This window comes from Euleptes europaea, chromosome 1 (genome assembly GCF_029931775.1).
Source record: "Euleptes europaea isolate rEulEur1 chromosome 1, rEulEur1.hap1, whole genome shotgun sequence".
NCBI lineage: Eukaryota > Metazoa > Chordata > Lepidosauria > Squamata > Sphaerodactylidae > Euleptes > Euleptes europaea.
This window is the reverse complement of record NC_079312.1, coordinates 22,320,907-22,342,475: the sequence shown is the minus strand read 5'-3', so window position 1 is coordinate 22,342,475 and position 21,569 is coordinate 22,320,907. Positions and strand designations below refer to the sequence as shown.

The 21,569-nt window shown below is 48.4% G+C and overlaps 1 protein-coding gene across 1 annotated transcript in view; it reads left to right on the top strand.

Moving 5' to 3' along the window:
* Window positions 1-3,596: 3,596 nt before the first annotated feature.
* The window catches only part of DDAH2 (dimethylarginine dimethylaminohydrolase 2), a 40,965-nt gene continuing 22,992 nt past the window's right edge, over window positions 3,597-21,569 (top strand). The window contains exon 1 of the mRNA XM_056861036.1: window positions 3,597-3,618. The gene's annotated coding sequence lies outside the window, so the exon portion shown is untranslated. The remainder of the gene's footprint in view (window positions 3,619-21,569) is intronic.

The window sequence follows — 21,569 nt, the reverse complement described above, 5'->3', positions numbered from 1 at the left end:
AAGCCAATGGGCTGAAGTACTTAATATTGACCTTAGAATATGCTCTAATACCCATTTCATTTGGCCTCAAAATGTCCCTGTCATTGGTCAGATTTCAATTCTGAAATGCAGTGGTTCATTTTTTAAAAAATGTGTGGTGATCTGCCATAGAACAACCCCACTGAAGAAGATAACAGCGGTTACCCAGACCTCATTGCTGGTGGGAAGGGGCCCCCATAACAGTTCAAGCTTCAGGGCCCCAAAAATGTAGGTCAGTCACTGATCACAAGATCCAACCCCCACTTCATCTTCTGCACTAGACCCAAAGTACTGAGCATTGCATAAGCGAATCGCACGAACACATGCGTAACAATCCCTTGCACCAAGGCTAGATTCGAATTCACTGACCGTGGCTGCCCTAAAGGAGAAATCACAACATGGTTTGTGAATAGAAAATAATATATAATGCTTGTGGGAAGTAAGTGGAGAAGTAGGAAATCCTCTCTTCTTGCTGCATTAGCCATACAGAAGTACCGACTCTGCTTACCTTTGTAGATGTTAACACAGCCATTAAAAGATTAGAGTCCACTACAAGAGACCCGTCTTTTTTTAGCAACCTGCGACTGGTATGTGGCAATAAGCAAACAATCCAAGCTCTGTATAGCCAAACAAACACAGAAGACCAAGACGGAGAAGAGCTGGTTTTTAGACTCCGATTTTCTCTACCTTTTAAGGAGTCTCAAACCGGTTTACAATCGCCTTCCCTTCCTCTCCTTACAACAGAGACCTCGTGAGGTAGGTGGGGCTAAGAGAGTTTGGAGAGAACTGTGACTGGCCCAAGGTCACCCAGCAGGCTGGATGTGGAGGAGTGGGGAAACAAACCCGGTTCTCCAGATTAGAGTCCGCCGCTCTTAACCACTACACTACTCTGGCTCTCCACACTTAGCGTTACTAGACCCCCCCCCATGCCTTAAAACCAGGATTGCCAACTCCAGGTTGGGAAATTCCTGGCGATTTGGGGGTGGATCCCCGGGAAGGACAGCAGCAGGGTATAATGGCATAGAGTCCATCCTCCAAAAAAGCCCTTTTTTTGCCAGGGGAACTGATCTCTGTACTGTAGAGATAAATTGCAATTCTGGGAATTCTAGAAATCTGGAAATCTCCAGGCCTCAGCTGGAAGTGGGCAGCCCTACCTGTAACATGCAGGAAGTTTGACATCCCACTGTAAATCAATCTTCCAGCCAGATCACCAATTAGGGTTGTCAGCTTCCAGGTACTAGCTGGAGATCTCCTGCTATTACACCTGATCTCCAGCTGATAGAGATCAGTTCACCTGGAGAAAGTGGCCACTTTGGCAAATGGACTCTATGACATTGAAGCCCCACCCTCCTCAGGCTCCGCCCTAAAAACCTCCCACCGGTGGCGAAGAGGCAACCCTATCACCAATGGATTCCCAGAAGGGGTGGGGGGCTATGGCTCAGTGGTATTGTAGCTGGCTGGGGTGCAGAACATCTCAGGTTCAATCCTCGGCTTCCCTTTCCGTTTCCGTTTTAACTACTCCCCTCATTTTTGTAAAGTTTCCTCTTTTGAAATCAAACGCTACAGTTTTGGACTGTAGGGGGTACACATCACGTCATGAACACATCAAGCTGCCTTCTACTGAATTTCCCCCCTTGGTCCACCAAAGTCAGTATCGTCTACTCAGACCGGCAGCAGGGTCTCAGGCAGCGGTCTTTCACATCACCTACCTGCCTAGTCCCTTTAACTGGAGATGCCAGGGGTTGAACCTGGGACCTTCTGCATGCCAAGCAGATGCTCTTCCACTGAGCCTCAGCCCCTCCCCTAACTTTCCATTGATATGAATACTGGCCTTAGTAGCATTGGGGTCACTGTTCCCAATTGGTGCAGCAACTCTACATCTCTCTCCAGGTCTTCAGCCCCTCTCAGAACCAAGTCCAAGGTCACTACCCCTCTCCTTGGCTAAATAACAATAAGATGTATGCTTTGGTAATGCCATTCCAAGACTCCAAAAAGAAACCAGCATTCCTCAGTAAAACACCCATCTCACCCACCAAACACTAATCCCAGTTCCAAATCCTCCAGTCTCCTTCCCCTCCCAACATCCAGAATCCAACACCCAGAACCAGCTTCTCCCAGTAAAGCACTAATCCTACCTCCTAAACCTCTGCTCAATAGGCAGGGTTGCCAACCTCCAGGTGGTGGCTGGAGATCTCCCGCTATCACAACTGATCTACAGGCAATAGAAATCAGTTCACCTGGAGGAAATGGCCGCTTTGGCAATTGGACTCTATGGCATTGAAGTCCCTCCCCTCCCTAATCCCCGCCCTCCTCAGGCTCCGCCCCCCAAATCTCCAGGAATTCCCAACCCATGCCTGGCAACCCTACAAATAGGGCATACAATCACATCTTGCCCAACTGGAGTTTAACATCCCAAATAACTTCCAACAGCAAGTCCCCCAAAATATGTCTTCGCTGGCGCATGTACAGAGTGCATCCCACCATGCTACTCATAATCTGAGATTAGGAGGCAGAGCAGCTTTCTACTAGACCACTGGTTCCCAACCGGGGGTCCGTGGACCCCCAGGGGTCCGTGAGAACTAAATTAAGGTCCGCGAAACAAAGTTATAAACCCATAATAAATTAATATTTTCAATTAAAAGTTCTCTATAATAAAAGTATTCAAATATTATTCTAAGTTTAATGTTTAACAGTTATGATTGAAGTTTATTTTCAAATTCTCAGAATTTTTATTTTGAACCTTGGGGTCCCTGCACCGAACAAAAAAGTCCTAGTGGTCCTTGGTCAAAAAAAGGTTGGGAACCACTGGACTAGACCCTCTTTTACCATCTTGTATTTTCCTCGGGTGTGTGGGGGGAGGCTACCGTTTAACACCAGCCCTGCAGAAGACTTCTGTGAAACTTGGAAGCCTGCTCGCTTCTTTTTGTAAAAGTGATGGTTGTTTTTTTTCCAGGCGGTGTTTCTCAATTGGATTAGGCTTCTGCTCCAGGTGAGAGTGGGGGGTGGTTTTTAGGCAGGTTTTCAACCAGGACAAGTGGCTACTGCCCTTAAAGCCACCAGTACAAAAAAACTTAAAGGCTTCCAAAAAACACCCCGAAACTACTCTGCTAGTTTTCATTTTTGACTCTCGATTGTCACTGCTTGCCTTCATTTCTGGGGACACCCCCGAAGGAGGGGAGGGGAGGGGTAGGGTGGGGGGGGGGAGAATTGAGTGTTTGCTTTGAAGCCACCCCTCCCCCGGGGGGCGTGGCTTGCGGGAGCCCCTCCCCCCTCCCACCCCCTCCCAGCCCCAGCCTAGAGACAATGCGATCCCAACCCCGCTTTGCGCAAGCAATGGCGAAGCCGGCGCGCCCCTCGCCCAGCGGCTGCCTTCGGGGGTGAGCGGTCTGGGGCCGATCCCTTTGCTCCAGAAAGCACCCCAAGGGGGCTGAAGAGTGGGGGGGACTCGGGGGGGCTCCTCTGCTCAGAGAGGGACCTCCTCATCCCCCCTGCGGGAGGATTTGCAGGAGATCTGGGGGGGGGGAACCCTAAGATCACCCCCCAAAAAAGCATCCCTCTTTCTTGGGAGACTTCCTCGTGGATGGCATCGCGTTGCAAGAGGTCAGAGAAGGGAGAAGATCCCAAACCAGAGAGGGAGGAGGGTGGATTCTTGGGTTCCTTGTTAAATGGGAGGGTCCTGAGCCAGGACTCCTGGGTCCTCTAGGAAGGGGGGGTGGATCTAGGGGGTTGGAGCGAGGAGGCACGTCCTCAAGGGAGGCTGTCTCGTGGGGTGGGGTCAGGACGCCTGGGTTCATCAGTGGGGAGTGGGACCATCAATCGGAAGGTTGGCGAGAGGGGGGGTGTTGTTCGTATTAATGGGGGGCAGGGGATGTGGGATTAGGGGCCTCGATCCAGGAGAAAGCGCGACCTCTTAGGGCCTCGTGGTGGGGGAGTGTTGTGGGGGCTTGGCGGAGGGAGGCTGCAAGTCGGATGCCTGGGTTCTGTGGATGACCCACGGGGGTAACAGTTTGGGATGGGCCAGCAGAACAAGGGGAACCTGGAGTCCTGGGTGGGAGTGGGTGGGTGGGTGGTGGTTTGCAACAAAACCAGGGTCGGACCCCTGTGGGAGTGGGCGTCTGGTGAGTAACTTGGGGAAGAGGGACTCAAGCCCGTTTCCTGGGCGAAACACAGGGTGTTGGTGGCAGAGTGTTGGGTACAAGTTCTCTGGGTGCTGATCCCGGGCCCTGAAGGTCAGGGCGCCTCGCCAGTGCTGCCTGAAGCATGTTTGCTCAGGAGTAAGCCCAGTTGAGCTCCGTGGGGGTGAATCTGTACGTATCGTGAGCATGGCGGCTTTTGTTCGCATTGGGGGGCCGAGCAGGGCACAGTTGACTCCTCGGTTCGTCTGAGGAAGGGGGCTTTGACTCTCGAAAGCATGGACCCTGCGGTGCGTCTGGACTCGAATCCAGTCCTTCTGCAAACCAACAGGGCTGCTTTCCTGCAACTCTTCTCAATGAAGGACATAAAGTCTAGGGCACAGAGAAAGATGCATTGGAGGAAGGGGCAAAGAACTTGGGGGGGCTTTGGCTCGGTTTGTAGAGCATCTGCTTGGCTTGCAGAAGGTCCCAGGCTCAATCCCCGGCCTCTCCAGGTAAAGGGACTCAGCAAGTAAGTAATGTGAAAGACTTCTACCTGAGGCCCTGGAGAGCCGCTGGAGTAGACAATACTGTCTGAGTAGACAATACTGAATTTGATGGACCAAGGGTCTGATTCAGTGTAGAGCAGCTTCGTGTGTGATTTGCAGAAGCCTGGAGTCCTGGTTTCCATCATTTCATCTGCAAGGTCTTCCTGGCCTTCTAGCTTTAGTCCTTTTCCTTTTGGGGTGCTTAAAACCTTCTCCAGCCCTGACCTGGATGGCCCAGGCTAGCCTGATCTCGTCAGATCTCGGAAGCTAAGCAGGGTCAGCCCTGGTTAGTATTTGGATGGGAGACGACCAAGGAAGACCAGGGTTGCTGTGCAGAGGAAGGCTCTGGCAAACCACCTCTGTTAGTCTCTTGCCATGAAAACCCCAAAAGGGGTCTCCATAAGTCGGCTGCGACTTGACGGCACTTTACACACAAAAAAAACCTTCTCCATGCCGGGCTGGTAGAGTCCTCTTCGGAAAGATTCCTGGTTTTTTTGGTTTTTTTTTAAAATACAAGTGTAGTGGCATAGACTTTTGCACCTGGGAGCAAAGGCTTTTTTTAAGCGACAACCTTGTCGATCCAGGAGAGTGGCTGTGTTGGTCTGCGGGAGAAGAGCCAGTCCAGTAGCACGTTCGAGACCAACAAGAATTTTGGGGTCTAAGCTTTTGAGAGTGTCTGATGACGGGAGTCAAAATCTTAGTGGACTCTATGGTATGACTGAACTCAAATCTAGCCTTGTAGACTTTCTGGAATTGCTTGATTCTCTGGAAGGGAAGGAGGTGTGGGTTGGGGCCAGAATTCCTGGGGAGATTGGGAGGGCCGTGATTTATCAACAGGGCTTTGTTTCTTAGAAGACAGGAGGCTGGAGCAGGTTACCCTTGTTCCGGGGCCAAGGACAGGCACTAGGCACGTATCCAGAAGAATGCGCCAGTTGTTTCATGTGCCCCCCCCTGGGCTCGGTTGTGGCTTTGCGCATGGTCTGCCGAAATGACTTATCGGTGAGAGGGTCAGCCTAGGATCTGGGAGGCCCGGGTCCGAAGCTCCACTCTTCCGGGAAAAGCTGGCAGGGTGACCTTGAGCCAGTCACTCTTTCTCAGCTGAACCTACCTCGCAGGGGTGTTGTCAGAATGAAATGGAGGAGGGAAATGCGATGTGGCAAGCTACTTTGGGGTCCTCATTGAGGAGGCAACCAGGATGTCTTAACAAATAAAATCCACATTTATTTTAATAAAAAATTCTGGAGCCGAACTCAGGCTGAAATTAAGCTCTGGCTGGTGTTGTGGGACAGAAAACAATCCTATCTAGATCCACCTTTGTTTAAAACCCTATTATCTCATTCCCCTGCCCCCCCCCCTCCGGCTGCCCAAATTGATATTATCTGACAACAGTTTCCTAGCAATGGGCGGGACATTTCTCCAACACCAGCTGGAAACCTGGCATCACTCAGAGTTCAAGATGCAGAGTGGGATTTGAAGCATCCAAAAGTTTATTATTTCTGATCCCACATGACTGATTCCCTTCCTTTCCTCCAGCCAAAAACAAGAATCCACTGATTGATGGATTAGGTGGCCTCTTCTTTCTTTTGTGGCGTGGGGGGGGATTAGGATCTAGTGGACAACCTGTCCCCTTTTCTGGCCTTGGGAGGCAGTGAGATGAAATAATGAATTAGCCTCTCAAGGGAGATGCGGGGAGAGCAAAAACCGCCTCTGTGATTCTTTTTTTCTTTTTCTTGGATTTAAGGAATGGGAAAGATATATAACCTTCCCTGACAGGGCTTTATGAGACTCATACTCTTATCTGGAAGCCTTTCCCTCATTTTGGGCGCCGCCTTCCTGCTTCTCTTGATTGCTTCCATGCTTTATGGCTCTGCTTGGAGCCGTAATGAGGACCCAAAGTGGTTTGCCGCATTCTGTTCTCCCCTGGTTTATCCTCACAACAACCCTGCAGGGTAGGGGAAGAGCGAGAGTGAGTGATTGCCCCAAGGACATCCGACAGGTTTTTTTTATGGCAGAGTGGGGATTTGAGCCTGGTTCTCAGATCCTAGTCTGACACTAACCACTATACCACACTGCCCGATCATTTCCCACTGAACTTTGAGCGCTGATTGTAATGTTGTGTATAGTCGAGTCCCATGGGCCTTGCATGCAAAATGTAAGAACGTAAGAAAGGCCCTGCTGGATCAGACCAAGACCCATCAAGTCCAGCAGTCTGTTCACACAGTGGCCAACCAGGTGCCTCCAGGAAACCCACAAACAAGATGACTGCAGCAGCACCATCCTGCCTGTGTTTCACAGCACCTAATATAACAGGCATGCTCCTCTGATCCTGGAGAGAATAGGTATGCATCATGACTAGTTTCCATTTTTATTATTAGCCATGAATAGCCCTCTCCTCCATAAACATGTCCACTCCTCTCTTAAACCCTTCCAAGATGGCAGCCATCACCACATCCTGGGGCAGGGAGTTCCACAATTTAACTATGCGTTGTGTGAACTATTTGTTGTGCAGATGATTGCATGGGACTGATTACAGGTGACGCTGTTGCTGTGACCCACTGTGCATCAGGGTGTTACCTACTTAAGGGGCCCAAATGGCCAAAAGAATAATATAGGCTCTCTGGGAGCATACATGGAAAGTAAACAGTTCAGACTAAGAGGATTCAGGCTGCCTGTTTGCTTTGTTCGTTTGTTACTAGATAGTCATACCTCGCTTCTTTTCCCAGGGGGACCCACAGTAGTTTACAACAGCTTTCCCCCCTAATTCATATAATCCTCATAATAACAACAATCCTGTGAGTGGAGTTAGGCTCCATGGCAAAGTGGGTATATGAAGTTGCATCTCCTAGACCAACGCTGACATCACTCTGCCTCTTGATGTAATATGATAATATAGGGCCTTTGTATTGATCAGTAGGGTGTTTAATTTCCTGTGGCATCTTATTTTGGGTTGATCATCTCCTGGTGAATCTCCATACCATGACAGTTTACATAAGAACATAAGAAAGGCCATGCTGGATCAGACCAAGGTCCATCAAGTCCAGCAGTCTGTTCACACAGTGGCCAACCGGGTGCCTCTAGGAAGCCCCCAAACAAGATGACTGCAGCAGCATTGTCCCGCCTGTGTTCCACAGCACCTAATATATTCGGCATGCTCCTCTGATCCTGGAGAGAATAGGTATGCATCATGACTAGTATCCATTTTAACTAATAGCCATGAATACTCCTTTCCTCCATGAATATGTCCACTCCCCTCTTAAAGCCTTCCAAGTTGGCAGCCATCACCACATCCTGGGGCAGGGAGTTCCACAATTTCACTATGCTACCATCAGTTCTCCTGTAATCGACCTGAAGGAGTCCAGTGAAATCACACAGGTTTTGTTTCTGATGAAGTTTATTATGAGGGCAAGTCTCCTTCATTTGATACAAGAAGCTTTTTCTTCCACGTATCACAGGAAGTGGGCTGTGGTGATGAAGACTTGTGTGGTGATGAAATTGTTAGTCCCTGTGGTGCCGCGAGACTCGTTGGACAGATGTGTACGTGGGCAGTGAAGGAAAGAGAAAGTTAGGAGACAGGAGTGAGGAAGGCCATGAAATGGAAGGGCCGGTCAAATTTCTTTGTAGAATAATAGTGTTGTCTGAATTCACTGTGGGAGTCTCCTTTAGAAGAAGAAGAGTTGGTTTTTATATGCCGACTTTCTCCACCACTTAAGGAAGAATCAAACCGGCTTACGATCACCTTCCCCTCCCCACAACAGACCTCCTGTGAGGTAGGTGAGGCAGAGAGAGAGTGACTAGCCCAAGGTCACCCACCTGGCTTCATGTGTAGGAGCGGGGAAACCAACCCGGTTCACCAGATTAGCCTCCACCGCTCATGTGGAGGAGTGGGGAATCAAACCTGGTTCTCCAGATCAGCCGCTCCAAACCACCGCTCTTAACCACTACACCACGCTGGCTCTCTTTACAGTCCAGATCGGTGTTTTTCTATTTCAAGGGGGGGGGGTTCCGTGTTGAGCGATCCGTGTCGAAAGGAAGCACGGTGTTTCTCCAACTTCAGGTACAGAAAAAAAAAATTATCCTCGAGGAATGTAGTCAATTTGTATTAAACTATTTCTAGACCCACCTTCGTTTTAGAAAGATGAGACCCAAGGCAGGCTGCAATAGTGTATAAGAATGCTCATTAAATGTCCGAGAATGCCCATTAAACCGAACAGAAAGAAATTTAAAACAGAGTCCAAGAAGTTGCCCTTCCAACGTATGCGTGTTACAAACGCTCACACCCAGATGAAGCAAAAGCCCTTCGAAACTGCTGAATTACAGTTGATATTCAGACTAAAGACAAATGCATTGACCTGGGCTGAATAAAGACCTTGCATTCATGGCTCATTACCAATGCTGATTTCTCCACACCCACCTCTCCCCTGGACATCACAGACTCTTCTGCATGCCACACCTAATCCCATCACGCCTGCTATTCACATGTACATACTGTGAACATTTACATACTAATGCTTGTCTGAATTCACTCTCCTCTGCTTCAAGACAGATGGATTCACATTCTAGCTGGATCTGAAGAAGTGAGCTGTGGCTCACGAAAGCTCATCCCCTGCCAGAAAATATTCTTGTTAGTCTTTAAGGTGCTACTGGACTCTGGCCCTTTTCTACCCTTCTAAACAGTTCAGGCTTCTGTCCCCTCTGAAACTGCAGGAGGGCTCTGGGTTTTCTGATGTCCTCTGGGTGCCATTGCACTAAAGGGGCTATTGAAAAAGCCCTCAAATGGGCATCCTTCATCCTCTTCTATTTCCTGGTGCTACTGTGTGTGAAGAGCCCCGTGGCGCAGAGCGGTAAGCTGCAGTACTGCAGTCAAAAGCTCTGCTCACGACCTGAGTTCGATCCCGGCGGGAGTCAGTTTCAGGTAGCCGGCTCAAGGTTGACTCAGCCTTCCATCCTACTGAGGTCTGTAAAATGAGTACCCAGCTTGCTGGGGGTAAAGGGAAGGTGACTGGGGAAGGCAGTGGCAAACCAGCCCGTAAAGATAGTCTGCCTAGTCAACGTCAGGATGTGACGTCACCCCATGGGTCAGGAATGACCTGGTTGCCTGCACAGGGGACTTCCTTTGCTTATTGTGTGTGAAGGAAATACAACACTGAAGGTGGTTCTTCTGTACCTCTGGGATGTATAAGGAACTGGAACCCAGGAAACAATTTCATCCTCATGGTAGGAGAACCATAATTCTCCGAGGAGATGGGACTAAAGTCCGTCAGGGCCTGAGACCACCACGTGACTGGTGGCTGAACTTCAAAGAAGTTCAGTTGACCATGCTAAGCCAGATGATAGGAGCCTTGAATGCACAGAACTGTTGTATACTGAAAAAGAGGAGTTTTTCGTCTAGTAGTGGCTCTCCACGGACTTGGGCACAAATTTGCTAGCTGAGATCCTTTAGCTAGGGATGCCAGAGAGTGCAACTCAGTCTTCTTGTCCGCAAAGCAGGTGCTCTGAGAGGTGGGCCCTCTGTTCCCCCCCTCTTCCACTTTTCTAAAGTGTCCCCCCTTCCAAAAAGTGCATGCTGAACAGAACATCTCTCCTACCTTTGTGGCCTACAGATCAACTGAATCATAGAGTTGGAAGGAACCCCCAGGGTCATCTAGTCCAACCCCCTGCACAATGCAGGAGATTCACAACTACCTCCCCCCCAACACCTGCAGTGACCCCTACTCCATGCCCAGAAGATGGCCAAGATGCCCCCCCTCCCATGAACTACCTAAGGTGAGAGAATCAACATTGCTGACAGATGGCCATCTAGCCTCTGCTTAAAAACCTCCAGGGAAGGAGTGCTTACCACCTCCCGAGGAAGCCTGTTCCACTGAGGAACCGCTCTAACTGTTAGAAAATTCTTCCTAGTGTCTAGACAGAAACTCTTTTGATTTAATTTCCAATTTTGATTTAATTTTAATTTAAGAAAAGGCACAGTCCTGATCAATGGTGCTTTCTTAAAGCCCTTGGACTTATTCCCATTTTATAGGATGCCTCAGAAGAGATGTCCCAAGGAATTGAGATGGGGGGGATTAAATATGCTCCTTGGGGGGTATTTTGGTGGAGTGGCCAGTGACAAAACAAGGCGTCCTTCTATAGATCGGCTTTTGCCTGTCCCCTTGTTTTTCTTTTTTCCCCTCAGCGTAGTCTTTTCTCTCTCTCCCTCCAACATGAATTTAAACGGAAACATGTGTTACATTTTTTCCGCCTTAGCGCATCCTGGCTGCTCCCCTTGGCTCAAATTCCTTCCTCTGTGGGGTCCTGGTTTCCTTTCTCTAAACACCCCCAGCTGCAAAACGGCCTCCATTGATGACCAGGGCTGACCCGGGCTGCCAACTTTCAACCAACCTGTTCCCACCGGGGAAGCCGCGAGGCCAGGTTTTCTGGTTGAAAAGGGCTTTCCCTTGCCACAAACTGGACCTTTCGGCCTAAAGATCCCCTGTCCCAAAAGAAGCGGGGTCTCTTGCTGTCATTTGGCTGGAACAGCCTTCTCTGCTGACCAAGATAAGGGGAGATTATAAGGCTGCCTAAAAGGTTCCTTCCTTCCTCTCTTCCATCCCAGTTTCGAAGATTTACTGAAAGTGCCCTCTTGACCATAGGTGCACATCAGAAGGTGCACATAGGTGCACCTTGACCAGGTGCACATCAGAAATGGACGGCAGGATTAAGACCGGCAGAAAATTTGGAGAACTTGCGTGGACTTGATAAATAGGAACGCAGAAGGGCGCATTGGCATGCGTTCTGTGCTTTGTTCGTTCCAGACGTGACGAACAAGCAGGAGTTTGTTTTGTGCCCTGCATAAACCTGGTGTATTTGTAGGGTTGCCAAGTGTCCGGTGGTGGTGGGCAAAACCCTGCCAACCCACTCAGCTGCCCGCAGACCAGCTGAGGGTAAGCGGGCATGCACGCCTGCACACCGCAGCACCAGTACGTCGCTTCCGGTTTTCACCTGGAAGCGCCGCATCGCAACGGGCCTTTTACCACTCAAGTCCCAGTTTGAGTGGTAAAAGGCCCCTTGCGATGCGGCACTTCCGGGTGTAAACTGGAAGTGATGTGATCGCGTCGGCGCGGCCGCATGCACGCAATCCATGCCTCAGCTCCGCCCCAAAAGCCTCCCGCTGGAGGAGAGGGAGGACCTGGCTGACAGAATATGCAAGCCTGTTCATATTAGCTATGACAGGTGGATTTCGATTCAGGGGATCTAAGTGTCAAGCTAAGCTGATGTAACAACCTGGAAAGCCCCTAGAAGGCCTGAGACTGAGTTAATGAGTTGCACCTGTAGGGTGACTCAGCCTGAAGGTAATGAGTTGCACCTGTAGGGTGACTCAGCCTGAAGGTAATGAGTTGCACCTGGAGGGTGACTCAGCCTGTAACACTAATTGCTGCCTGGAGATGGCATCTGTATATAAGTATTTGACTCCATGAGTCTATGTCGGGAGATAGTGGTGGAAGAGTGTGTGTATAGCACTGTGAATAAACAACTGCATTTTCTACAAGCTCTACTGGTACTGGTGGTTATTCCTGGGCGTTGGCACAATCCGCCAGCTCCCGCAACACTGGCAACCCTATTTATTTGTGGGCTCGCGTGCTCCTCCCTCCCTTGGTGTATCGATCCATGTCTGAATCTGGAAAGTCCGTAATGTAATTCCAGTATGTTGAGAGGGTCAAACGTAGACCCCTGAGTGAAATGGGTTTTCTGTTTTTCCGAGCAGCCAGGATTCTAAAACCAGGATGAAACTGCGGTTTAGAAGGTTGTAAGGAAGAAGCCAGCTCACGACTTATTGCTTCAGCTGTGTCTCAACACTACAACAGATCAGAGTTAGATCAAACCAGCAGGGGTCCAGTAACATGGCTGTATGCCAGTGGAGGGGGGAGGGGCCATGTGGGGTGTGCGGCTGTGGCTCAGTGCATCAGGTTCCAGGTTCATTCCCCAGCTTCTCCAGCCAAAAGGATCCGGCAGTAGGAGCATAGTTAACTTGTGGAACTCCCTGCCCCAGGATGAGATGATGGCTGCCAACTTGGAAGGCTTGAAGAGGGGAGTGGACATGTTCATGGAGGAGAGGGCTATCCATGGCTACTAGTCAAAATGGATACTAGTCATGATGCATGCCTACTCTCTCCAGGATCAGAGGAGCATGCCTGTTATATTAGGTGCTGTGGAACATGGGCAGGAGGGTGCTGCTGCAGTCGTCTTGTTTGTGGGCTTCCTAGAGGCACTGTGTGAACAGACTGCTGGACTTGATGGACCTTGGTCTGATCCAGCATGGCCTTTCTTACGTGAAAGGCCTTCACCTGAGATTTTGGAGAGCCGCTGCGGGCCAGAGTAGACAATACTGACCTTGCTGGGCCAAAGTCTTGACGGATTAGTAGAAGGCCACCTTTTGTAGTCAAGCCTGACAATAAGCCATGAAAATACTTAGGGTTCCCCCCCCCCCCAATCATGGAAAACTCAAGATAATTTGTGGTGTCTAAACCTTTTTTAGTATATATATAAATCTGCTTGTTGCTGAACAAGATTAAGTTGAGGCCAGTCTATATTGAGTACAACCAGATCCACAGAGAAATTAAATGTTCTGATAAAGTGTTGTGTTTTTTTTTTTAAAAAAAGGAAATGGTTACGCTCAGTTTGCTAATGCACTGTTTCAGAAGCCGGTGCCCGGCCAGGCAATGGCCAAGTAAATTATTACACTGTCTAGCAGCAGAAAAAGAGCCTTTAGCAAGATTTAATAGTGGAGCGGGGAGGGGGAATCTGTGTGGCGGCTGGGTTAAAAGGATATCGGCGTTGTTAAGTGACGTTTCAGAAGGTCAGAGTGGTATATAGTTAGTAGGGTTGCCAGATCCCTCTTCGCCACCGGCGGGAGATTTTTGGAGTGGAGCGTCAGGAGGGCGGGGTTTGGGGAGGGACTTCAATGCCATAGAGTCCAATTGCCAAAGCGGCCATTTTTCTCCAGGTGATCTGAGCTCTATCGGCTGGAGATCAGTTGAATTAGCAGGCGATCTCCTGCTACTACCTGGCAGTCATGCAAAGGAATAGTAACAAGCTCTTGCAATATATGCAAAACAGTGATGTTATTCAAAAAGTGCAAAAACATGCAAAGTTACAATGAAATGACGAACTCAAGAAAAAAGGTGACTATGGGTCATCCTCATGAACAGCAAATCTGCAGTCAGAGATATTATTGCACAGTCTGAGGAAGCATATTGCACTTTTATGCGAAACAAGGAGATATAACCGGGAATTTGTCATCATTTACGTGCCATATATATCATAACAACAAAAGCGCATAGCCATAGAAGCTAGCGTTTAAAATCGGCTCAACCAGCAGTAAAGGCGATAGAATCATCGGATTGGTCTACGCGGGATCAGCTGACCGCGATTGAGAACACTTTGAATTCGCATTGCCTGATTTGTGGCGAAGTATAACACATCTTAAGGACTTTATGGACCTTGCTGCTGGTCGTAAGAAATATTCCCCCTGGGGGTATTATAACTTGGAATAATTGTATTACAAAGAAAAAAACTGTGTAAATGCATACAAGCCTAATTGACATTGATTTCAGGCTGTTTGTAGTTTAGAACTTAGTTATATAGTGTTAAGCATATACAGTGTGCATATTGCAGTAACATATTAGTAAAAGTGCATATGTTAAAGAAAATTAGTGGCTGTGTACTGAGATCATTTCCTTAGGGATTCACTAACCTTATATCAGTACAACACCTGGAGGTTGGCAACCCTGTGTATAGTGGGTTAAAATAGGGCACGAGGATCAGGGAGACCAAGGTTCAAATCTGCTCTACCACCAAGCTTTCTGGGAAAGCTCTTTCTCTCTGTACTTAACCTACCTCTCGGGGCTTTGGGGAGGCGAGAAACATGTGTTGTACTCTAAACTCTCTGAAGGAAGAGCAGGATAAAACGGCGATAGAAACTGGTGGGGGGTAGAAGAAGCAGGGGCTGTAATGGTAAACATAACTATGCCCTGAATCGCAATAATACGCACAAATGGGCACTGTCAAAAGAGCACAGAATTCATAGTGGTGGACGTAGGCCGTTAAAAATCCATCGTAGAGGTCAGGAAAAGCATAAACCCAAATTAGAGCGTGTGCAAGCATATCTTAAGACGAGACTACGTGTGCTGGGGTTCCCCCCCTCCCATGGCAGTAGTGTGACTTCCACCCACTTCACAACGTCTTAGCAGATGTATTTGCCAGCAATTTGAATGCCGATTCCGTCTTGAACACATGAAGCTGCCTTCTACTGAATCAGACCCTTGGTCCATCAAAGTCAGTATTGTCTTCTCAGACCGGCAGCGGCTCTCCAGGGTCTCAGGCAGGGGTCTTTCACATCACCTACCTGCCTAGTCCCTTTAACTAGAGATGCCGGGGATTGAACCTGGGACCTTCTGCATGCCAAGCAGATGCTCTACAAACTGAGCCATGATCCCTCCCCTCTTCTTCTGTTTTGTAATTCCCCTTACACTTCAGACAAGGTACCCGCTTTCTGTTATATTCTCTCCCCCCAAAAAAAGCACCACCTGTAAGTTTATTCAGTTGTTCAGTTCTTTATCATTACAGTCCACAGGCAGTAGGTATATAAAGGAAACAGTAATTACAAAAATAATAAAATTTATATACCAATAATCTTGATAGTCCTAATAGATACCAGCTAAAACACATATCAGTCAGCAATTTAACACTTTGACTTTCTCCTGGGCAAATACTAGAGATTAAGTCATTTCAGGAACTAGAATCTCTGCCACTCTTCAGGATTAAAGGCCCTTCTCAATTTTTCTGGGATTACAGACCTGGGTGCAAAACCGGGCAACCAGTCGTGTCTTGGTTTAGTCAGTTGATTATTTGTTCTCTACAGAATTAATTTTAGTCCTTTTTTTCAAGTTGAAAAAAAGTCCCTTGGCCCATAAATTCATGGCATTACAGGAACTAGCCCATCCACCTTGAGCCTAACCTGATTCTGCTGAGTTGGTTTTGCCAGAGAGAGAAGATTGTCCCGGAGAGGAGAAAAGTGGAGGTATAAATATCTAAAAATATATGAGTAGAAAAGAGCAAGAGTCCAGTAGCACCTTAAAGATTATTTTCTGGCAGGGTATGAGCTTTTGTGAGCCACAGCTCACTTCTTCAGATACAGCTAGATACGCATTCTAGCTGTGGCTCACGAAAGCTCGTACCCTGCAAGAAAATATTCTTGTTAGTCTTTAAGGTGCTACTGGACTCTTGCTCTTTTCTACTACTGCAGACAGACTAACACGGCTACCCACTGTGAACTAAAAATATATATAATAAATAACTACTTCGGTTTACCAATACAATACAACCTGTTTTGCACAATTATTTTTTGTTACCGTCACAATCCTTTTAAAAAACAATGTACCTGATTAATCAGGGACTCTTGTTCTTTATCAGTCAAAAGAGGTCTTTTAAAAAGTATTTTAATTGGTTAGATGAATTGGTGAAACATCGCCCCCCCCCCCAATAAAAGCGTTTTAAAAACCATACCGTTCTCTAAATCGGCAGCTGCGTTCCAGATTAATTTTAGAATTGTACTGGCTTCCCCTAGTTTTGATAGCTGTTCAGCCAAAGGATGAACAGACCCCGAGAGACTGTCGCGTATTTTGCCTGCCAGCAAAGTATTCTCTTTTCTGTGCTGCGGAAACAAAAGAGACCTTGTCCGCGGACAGAATCGAACAAACTGTTTTCTCAGCTTGGCGTGTGAAGCCTCTTCGGCATGAATGGCGGGGCAGATCTTCTTGACTTGGCCCTGTTGAGACATATAATGAGGTTTGTGACCGGTTCGTGGTCCCTCTGGGTTCCAAATGCCTTGTGCAATCCCAAGCAGAGTTACTCCAGTCTAAGCCCATTGAAGTGAATGGGCTTAGACTCTAGTAGGTCTGTTTAGGATTGCACTGTTAGATCTCGTAATATAACTAGGGCATAGTAATAATATCTGGCACAGATTTGGGGGAGGGGCTGTGACTTGGTGGGATCCCGTGATTTGTGTGTAACAGATCCCAGGTTCATTCCCTGGCATCTCCAGTGGAAGGGTAACAGGTGTAGGCCTGGGGTTGCCAAGTCCTTCTCCACCACCGGCAGGAGGTTTTTTGGGCAGAGCCTGAAGAGGGGTTTGGGAGGGGAGGGACTTCAATGCCATAGAGTCCAATTGCCAAAGCGCCCATTTACTCCAAGGGAACTGATCTCTATTGGCTGGAGGTCTCCAGCTCGGACCTGGAGGTTGGCAACCCTATGCAGGCCTGAGACCTTGGGAGAGCCACTGTTAGACACAGTGGGGACAATATTCAGCTAGATGGATCAATGATATGAGTTGGTGTGAGTCATCTATAAATGTTGGTGTGAGTTCACATAAATACTGTAATGCCTCTCATAGCTTCCCGGTAAGATATATCAGTATTGTTATCCCTATATAGCGTGTGTATGTGTGTTGGAGTGGGGGTGGGTTGAGCTAAGGAAACTGAGGGAAGGGAGTGGTCCGTGATATCCATAGTTAATGGCTACTACCGACTGCCAAACTTTGTGGGTTCCTGTTTTTTCCCCCCCTAAAAGTACTAGCGTATAAACTATTTCCCCTGTTACTAAACAACGAAACCCTCCACCGGTGGGCTTCTGCTGGTGGGCCATGACCTGCATCTAGGTCGATTGCTTCCATGTACAGCTGATATCTGTTTTACTTTGGTTGATTTCAAAGAAAGGATCAAGAATACAAGAGGCTAAAGAAGTTGAAGGATGGAAGAGGAGGTGGGAGGAAAATGGTTCGGTCCTGCCTAACATTTCCGCCGATGGAAGGAATCAGCTACCTGGGGAGGTGGTGAGCTCCCCCTCACGGGCGGTCTTTAAGCAGAGGCTGGACGAGCACTTGTCAGGGATGCTCTAGGCTGATCCTGCATTGAGCAGGGGGTTGGACTAGATGGCCTCTGTGGGGCCCCTTCCAACTCTGTGATTCTATAAGGGTTTTTTTCTTCTTCTGATTTTCACCAGTTCCCCCTCCCAACCTCTAGCTTCCTCCTCGTGGAGGTCCCTCTGTTCCCCAGGAACAGCGTTTTGGGGGACATTTGAGAGTGCAGTGGGAGGGGGCAGACGAGAAAGTCACACTCTGTTGACAGACATCTTTCTGTCAGCAGTAATTTTCAGCAGGATCCAAGCCCAAAAGAGAGGAGTAAAGAAAGGGAAAGATGGAAGAGGAAATATTTGCCGCTGTAGATTAACAGGAAGCCCTGTGTGTCAGGTTGGGTCTGAAACAATGCAGCCTGAGAGCAGAGTTTTACAGTATTTTAAGCCCCTCAAAGGCTTAGAAGGGTGTACCTCTGCTTAGGGCTGCGCTGTCAGAGTGGGATCCTAAGGAGATCTACTCGGGTCTGTTTAATTCAGTTTGCTCCCAGTGTGTTATTAGGAGTGCCCTGTTTATGTCCTGGAGGCGGTTACACGGGATGGATATTAATCGTGGATATCTTTCTTTTTGGGGAGGTACGGGAGATGCTGACGCTCTGACTCCAATCAAATCCGCTGGATCTACGTCTCTCTGTACTGATGCAATACGCGTTTCCTCTCAGTTCATAGCCTGACTGGGGGGGAAAGGATTTTTCATTAACTTCCTGACCGTTTCAGAATGTAACAGTAAAAAAAAAAAAAAAAAAGCGTCCGTAGAAGAAGAGATTCATCAATTGGAAACGTGGAAACTGAGATGCAATTAACTTGATCCACTGATTAATGCACAGAAACCAGGAAGGAATTAACTGATCCGAGAAGTATATTTGGTTGATGAACTTCGTCCTTCTGCTGCGTGCTGAGGAAGGGGGGGAAATCAAGGTAGCAGGAACTCTTTGCCCGGGAAGAAAATTAATTCAGAGTTTGGAGGACGTCTGTTGCCAATTGGAGGACTTTTTTTGCTCAGGGGTTCAAAGGGATCTCCTTACGGGATCTGAAGGAATAATAGATCAGAATCGGCGGCAGAAGGGCCCGTTGCTGCGAAAGGAGGACACCGATCAAAGGAACCCGGTTGGAAAGGTAAAAAATTCCCCCTGCTGAGCTCCCGACGGCATTAAGCTCCAGTGGTTTGACCAGAGCAACATATCAGAAAACTGGATGGCAAAGGGAAATTGGAACAGATCTGTAACCATTGTGTGTATTTGGTTTGGTTTATCATTGGTACAAACTACTGGATAGGCCCATGTTACCACTCTTTGGTGTTACCACTCTGGGAAATGCTGCCTCGTGTTTCTTTCCCCCCTACTCTTCTGTGTGAAGGAACCGTGCGGAGAGGGTGGAATGGCGTGGGTGGGTGAGCATTGCTGGCTGGTGTGGTGCCGGGCCCGCGCGACTGACCTTATCCGCTCTGCATGGGAAAAGGTCACGGCCAAACAGCTTCTGTGCCTGGTGGGCAGTAAGCTATAAAAGGGCTTGGAGCTTGCACGCAGCCTGGCTTATTGAAATGCTGGAGCAAACATTTTCCTGCCTTTTCCCTTGGGATTCCCGAAAGCGATGGGATGGCGGGTTTGAGGGCAGAGAGCAAAAATGCTTTCGTGTTTCTGAGCGGATACATTTCCCTGCAGCATCCTTTTCAAAAACAGCATCTTCCATGCTCCTTATGCAGTCCAAAGAAATGTGGGATAGTTCTTATGCCTAGAAACTCCCCCACCCCCAGTAAGGAGGAACCCAAGAACTAAAGTTGATTCCAGGATTATAATTATTTTTATTTTTTTAGTTTACTTCATTTGTACCCTGCCTTTCTCCCTAATGGGGACCCAAGGTGGCTTGTATCGTTCTCCTCTCCTCCGTTTTTCTTTACAACAACCCTGTGATGTAGGTTAGGTTGAGAGAGTGTGACTGTCTGTATGCATGGAGGTTTTATTTCAGAGCAATGTTCCCATGAGAAAAGGGTCGGAGACTAACCGATTAGAACTAAATGAAATGTTTATTTAGTAACAATCAAATGTACTACTGGGAGCAAACCAAAACAGCAAACCCTGAAAACGACGAATAAAGCACCCTCCCCTTTCCCATACACACTCACCCATGCACTACGAGGATAGGGTAAGGATGAGAGAAGAGACCAAGTGAGCTTCCATGGCATGAGTGGGCATTTGAATCCGGCTCTCCCAGATACTAATCCGACTTTCTTAACCACTGCACCACACACCTGCTGATAAGGAAAAAAACTCTTGGTGAGTCCCTGTTCTCTCTCCCCACCTCAGGCTATAAGGATATTGATGCCTGTCGCTATTTCTCCCTCCCAGCTTTAAACCTCCCCTGCCCATTTTAGGCTAGGAAAGAGATGAAGATGCCTTGTACTGGATCAGACTGTTGGTCTATCATGGTCGGTCTTGCTACCTGAACTGGTAGCAGCTGTTTAAGTTGTCAGCCTTTCAGAAGAAGAGGAGTTGGTTTTTATATGCTGACTTTCTCTACCACTTAAGGAAGAATCAAACCGGCTTACGATCTCCTTCCCTTCCCTTCCCCACAACAGACACCCTGTGAGGTAGGTGGGGCTGAGAGAGCTGTGACTAGACCAAGGTCCCCCAGCTGGCTTTGGGTGTAGGAGCGGGGAAACAAATCCAGTTCACCAGATTAGCTTCCGCCGCTCATGTGGCGGAGTGGGTAATCAAACCCGGTTCTCCAGATCAGAGCCCACTGCTCCAAACCACCGCTCTTAACCACTATACCATGGTGGCTCTCCACCTCACCTACTCCCCAATTTATGTTGTAATTGGAGATCTGGGGGGGATTGAACCAGGGACCTTCTGCTCACCTACTCCCCAATTTAGGTTGTAATTGGAGATCTGGGGGGATTGAACCAGGGACCTTCTCCAGGCGTTGTTCCACTGCCGCCGCCCCCGGGGGGGGGGATAATGCAGTTAACCCTCTTCCATACGTTTTTTGAGAAATCATGGTGAACGCCCCAGGATCTTAGCTATTCTGTGAGGAAGCATAACAAGGATTTCTCGACTGGGAGTTTGGCAAAGGAAGGGTGGTTTTGTCTGCACCAGGAACCCCTTACGTAATTGGTTTATTGTGGCGGAAGCTTTGGTTGCCGACTGCTTGCTAACCTCATCAGGTATACCTGACTGGGCAGTTGCCTAGGAAGGCTGCGCCTGGAAGGAGCCAATTAAGTCCTTCCCATATGATTCTTCCATTCCCACTGGGAGGGTAACTCAGCTGGCTGCTTGAGCTTTACTAATGCCAACCATCTGCAGCTATGTCCCCACCTCCCGTATTTACATGGGCCTGGCTAGATTGCCTGTCAAATGATGGTTGTTTTTTTAAAAAAAATACACCTAAGAGGTGGTTGCATGAATGATAGAGAAGCTGAAGGAAAAAATATGGGAAGATGAAGAAGAAGAGTTGGTTGGTGAGAGCCAGCATGGCGTAGTGGTTTGGAGCAGTGGACTCTGATCTGCGGCACCGGGTTTGATTCCCCACTCCTCCACATGAGCGGCGGAAGCTAATCTGGGGAACCGGGTTGGTTTCCCCGCTCCTCCACATGAAGCCAGCTGGGTGACCTTGGGCTTGTCACAGCTCTCTCAGCCCCACCTAGGGTGTCTGTTGTGGGGTGGGGAAGGGAAAGTGATCGTAAGCCGGTTTAAATCTTCCTTAAGTGGGAGAGAAAGTCGGCATATAACAACCAACACTTCTTCTTACACCCTGATTTTCTCTACCTTTTTAAGGAGACTCAAACCGGCTGACAATTGCCTTCCCTTCCTCTCTACAACAGACACCTTGTGAGGTAGGTGGGGCTGAGAGCGGAGAGAACTGTGACTAGCCCAAGGTCACCCAGCAGGCTTCATGTGGAGGAGCGGGGAATCAAACCCGGTTCTCTGGATTAGTCCTCTTTCTCGTA